The sequence below is a fragment of the Octopus sinensis genome, linkage group LG15 (assembly GCF_006345805.1).
Source record: "Octopus sinensis linkage group LG15, ASM634580v1, whole genome shotgun sequence".
NCBI classification, from domain to species: domain Eukaryota; kingdom Metazoa; phylum Mollusca; class Cephalopoda; order Octopoda; family Octopodidae; genus Octopus; species Octopus sinensis.
Genome location: NC_043011.1, coordinates 29220808 through 29226052, shown reverse-complemented (window position 1 = coordinate 29226052; position 5245 = coordinate 29220808).

The following is a 5245-nucleotide window of genomic DNA, read 5'->3' as shown; positions in this document are numbered from 1 at the left end:
ATTTGTCAGTGCTTCATCATTTCTTAATTCCCCCCTTGCTTTTCTTAACACTCTCTTAAAAGTGTCCACAAATCTTTCTACCTGCCCATTTGACCTCAGGTGGTAGGGTGGAGTGAAAATATGCTTTATTGCATGCCTTTCACAGAAGTTCTTGAATTCATACCCAGAGAACCGTGTCCCGTTGTCTTAAACAAGTGTGCCAGGGACCCCATATGAAGCAAACAAGTCATGTAAGAACTTTATAGCTGTCTTAGAGGTTGGTTTATAGCACCTGCAGACCTTTGGACACTTACTACAGCTATCTACTATGATTAGGTAGTAAGCGCCATTTACCAATCTGGCATAGTCAATATATAACCTAGGCCATGGGTTCTCTGTCTCTGCCATGATTGATATTTTACCGGCAGGGCTTTGGCTATGAGTTTTTGATATCTCAGTCCATAGATGGTCAATAGACATAACTCCTCATCAGAGCCTTCATCCTTGTCATTCCTGGATGTCTGCTGTGAAATTGTTGCAATGCACCTTTTTGTAATGTAATTGGAACCACCACTCTTTGGACATACATCAGAATATTGCTGCAAATTGAAAAACTACTGGCATCAGAATTTTTATTGTTTATTTTTGAAAGCTTCTTTTATTTTTGTAATATACTCATCACCTGCTATCCTTATATCCTTTCATCTTTATATCCTTTCATCCTTATATCCTGTGCCGTCACTGGTAGTTCTTGGATAACGTTTGTCATAACACTTTTAATTTCACTTTCTGCCTCAGTCTCTTCAAGTGGTTCCATATATTTTGGAATTAATCTCGAAAGGCAGTCTGCATGACTGATTTTTGCGATGGAATGTATTGCATTTTGAAATTATAATTTAGTAACATTACACCCCAACATTGCAAGCGGGTCGCATTATGAGTCGGTAACTCTTTTTATACTCATAAATTGACTGCAAAGGTCTATGGTCTACTATGCAGAAATCTGTGAAAGTTTTTAACTGCAAAAATAATTGTTAGGGCCTCCTTTTCAATTTGACTATATCTCTTCTCTACCACAATTAGTGAGCATGAAACATAAACCATTGGTTTTGTACTTCCGTCTTTGTATTTATGAAGTATCCAAACGTTATCCAAGAACTACCAGTGATGGCACAGGATATAAGGATGAAAGCTGCAGGTGATGAGTATATTACAAAAATAAAAGAAGCTTTAAAAAATTTATATACATACACGTGAAAAAGTCATTTGAGTGAGGTCGTTGCCAGTACCGCCTGACTGACCCCTGTGCTGGTGGCATGTAAAAGCACCCACTACACTCTCAGAGTGGTTGGAGTTAGGAAGGGTATCCAGCTGTAGAAACTCTGCCAGATCAAGATTGGAGCCTGGTGCAGCCATCTGGTTCGCCAGTTCTCAGTCAAATCGTCCAACCCATGCTAGCATGGAAAGCAGATGATGATGATGATGAGGAACTGCACCTAATCCATGCTCAGAAGCATCAGACACTACAATGATGTCCATTTCGAGATCGTAATGTGCTAATGGTAAATCTGAGATTAAAATTTTTTTCATTTCTTCAAAAGTGTTCTGCCATTTAGTGAAGCAATTCCACTTTACTCCTTTTTTTAATAAGTCATTCACTGGAGCTCTTAACTTGTGCATATTAGGAATGTAGTTTCAGTTGTAGTTTACCAGGCCAAGAAATGCTTGTAAATTTGGAATATTTGTCAGTGCAGGCATATTCCTTATTGCATCTGCCCTCGACGGGTCAGGACATCTACCACTTTTATCAATTATTTGCCCTAAGTACTCGAAAATCTTAATTTTCTTAAACACAGCTTTTATGTGCTCCACATGCTGTTCACGAGAATTACTCTTGATTAAAATATCATCCAAGTATGGGATTGCAAATTCACAATCACATAACACAGTATCCATGATTTGCTGGAATATTGCTGGTAATTGTGTGTATCTGTACAATCCTCTATGTGTATTTATTGTCAAATACTTTGAGCATTTTTCATTTACTTTTACTATAAATAGGCCTCAGATAGATCTAATTTGGAAAAAAATTTTCCACCGTTTAACTTTGCAAAAATGTCCTCTGCAATCGGGAGTGGATGGTGGTATGTTATTAAGCAGTCATTCAATCCTGTAGAGAAATCGGCACAAAGCCTAATCATATTATTTTTTTTTTTAATACATACTGTAGGTACTGCCCTCTTTGAGTAATCCAGCTTTCTTCAAGTCTGTCCAACTTTTCACTTACAGTTTCACTTGCCACGAATGTTACTTTTCTGTTTGCTTTAAATGCAGGTACAGCATTTGCACTTACTTGGAAACAAGCTTCCATCTTTCTACATAGACCTAAAACCTCTGATAACACTTGTGGGAACATTTTTCTCAATTTTTTCTTCAGTTCTTCTGAAGAATTTGTTTTTAATGGGACAACTATTTATGTTATTGCAGTAAAGATTTATGGGGAGGTGCCATAAATCGAATAGTTCTAATCAATCTGTGCCAAACAGATTGATTGTAATTTCCATGATGAATAATTTTGCTTTATGTGTCTCTCCTCGAAATGTTGATACATGTTTTACTATTTTTGCTGTTTTGCATAATCTCGGTTTACCAGTTTTCTTCTAAGTATCCACACTTATAATAAAGATGTCACTAACTGTAATTTGGTATTCACATCATTTATTTTTACGTGCATGAATTTTCTTGTTTTTCCGTTGCGATCACTCTCTGAAAACACTTTAGAATTTTGTGTTTGAGCCTTGTAGTCTTGTTTTACAATGAAAACTCCTGTGTCCCAACTCCTGACAACTATAGCACTTTCTGTTTTTAAATTGACACTCCTTTTTATAGTGTAGGCCTCCATAACCATAACATGGATTAGGGCCTGACACCTTTTTTTTTGATTTTGCTTCCCAGGATGACACATTCGAATTTTTGCATAGTTTTAATCTTGTATTTTTCTCACATCATATTTAAGATTTACCATAGTCTGACATTCTTCTGTGATGGTCTGTAGAGATAAATCCTGGTTTGCTTGCTGCATTTTCAAGAGAATCCTTGCCCGAATTTCTCTATCTTCAGATGCTATAATTCCTTGCACAAAGATAAGTGATTTGAACATATCCTGAGTGAGATCCTGGAGCTTGAAATTTCCACATATACTGTTGACAACCCTGGCATAGGTGATAAAATACTTCCCCTCATTTTTTTGTTAAGTTCCAACACTCCATTCTGGTGTTGAATGATGAACTTTTCTCATGAAAAATTTTTGAAAGCAGTTCCATGATTTCTTGGAAACCAGTCTCACTCGACTTTTTGGACAGAATAAAGTTACAGTAATGCTCATGTTCAGCAGGAGCTACCTTGTGTAGTAAAAGACTTACTTTCTGCTCCTCCGACCATGACTTGCATTTGTTAAAGATTTCTTCGTATCTTCTTTAATATGTGGGAAACGTAATACCTTCTTCTGGATTATACATAAAATCAGAAATTGTATTAGCCATGTTGCCTGGCATAAACAAGCTTACTGGATTTTCAGACTTTGCTGTCGGTAACTCAATTAATTATTGTTGTAGTAGTTTTTGTTTTTGCAACTCCTATATTTGTTCCTGTTGCTTCTCTTGAAGCTGTACTACTGCAGCTAATAGGTTTTCCATGATGCAGCAATTGTCAAATAACCAATGTGAATTTTGAACGATCCTTATTGCCAGATATTATATCATTATGGATAAACGAATACACTACAACAGTGTAATAACAATATAATTGAAACAAATGGTAGTAACCACACAGAACATAACAACAATCATTTAAGAACCAATAATCCAATATGCTAACTCGAACCTCAACTTCGAACTCTAACTTTGAACTACCAAAACACAAACTGTGGAGCTAGCATGAACTCCCTGACTTGCTCAGACCGTTACTATTTATATGTAGTGGTCCAGTACATTATCGCCAGGAGGTATCATACTCTTACACAACAAGTACATACTAGTACTGGCTGCTATTTTTTTGCCTTCATGTCACCAGTGTTACAAAAAAAGAACACTTAAGTCTATTTGGATTTTAACAAACAAAATATTTTTTTCTTCCTGTAAACAGAAAGCAACTATTGTCATTACTATGAATGACAAAACATTGTTCGTGGATTGATGTGGTTGAAGCAGTTGTCAAAAAGTTGGCTGCTGGTCATTGTGTTGCAGTCACTGGATGTTCATTGGCTTGATGTTGCCAGTGTTGTCAGCTGCTGCTCAAGTATTGTCTCCTGTGTCTGGTCTGATGTCTCCTCCTTGCCTTTTCACATATTAAAAACAAAGCCATCTCTCAATGCTTTCTCTCTCTCTGTACTGCATCACAAAGCACCCTGTCAAGCAGTCATGGAGTGCTGAATTTATACTGATTGATAGGCTCTGAAAGAAGTGCACCAAAAAATGAAATCATCACTGGAGCCTATTCCATGCAAAGTCGTAATTGGTCAGATTTTGTTGATCGCATGAGTAATATTCTAACAAATCACAACAACAGGTGATTGCAGAATATTCCTGCTACAAATAGGTTAACTTTCAATTCTCCAAAATTAATGTCAATAATAGTTTCTACATTTATAAATCCAGGTATTCCTACACCGAAGAAGAATGGCTGCAGAATGGGCGGGTGGGGGTGCTTTATCCAGGGGCATTGGAAGTGTTATCATGTACATTGTTTTGGCTTAGTATAAAAGATGGGTTACAGTAAATATTCTGCTCAATACTACAGATTTGCTTGTCAGTTGTTTGACCTTAACCAGTTGAGCATGTCCCTTGGTGGCTGACGATATGTACATCTCTGATCACGAGCAGAAGTAGTGGGGGAGCATCATAGCCATGTGTTGAGAGGAATTCTTTGGGATTTAGAGAATTCCCCTTTGGAAACATGTATATTTTGTTCAACATCCTTAAACAACCCTTATTCAGGGACCTTTTGAATGGGATGGGCTGCTCTACCCGAAGAAAATACTAACTGGGTCCCACCAGCAAAGCCATGCACTATTTATCCTGATATGAGATCACCATGTCGCACACATATGGTTGTGATGCATATGCCTAATGTACCCTTATCAGACGGGTAGTCATGATAAGTATACAGGGCTTTGTATATTTTACCCCAGTGTCACTTTTATGGCATGAACTGCTCTCTCATTCAATACTACTACTACTACTACTACTACTACTACTACTACTACTAC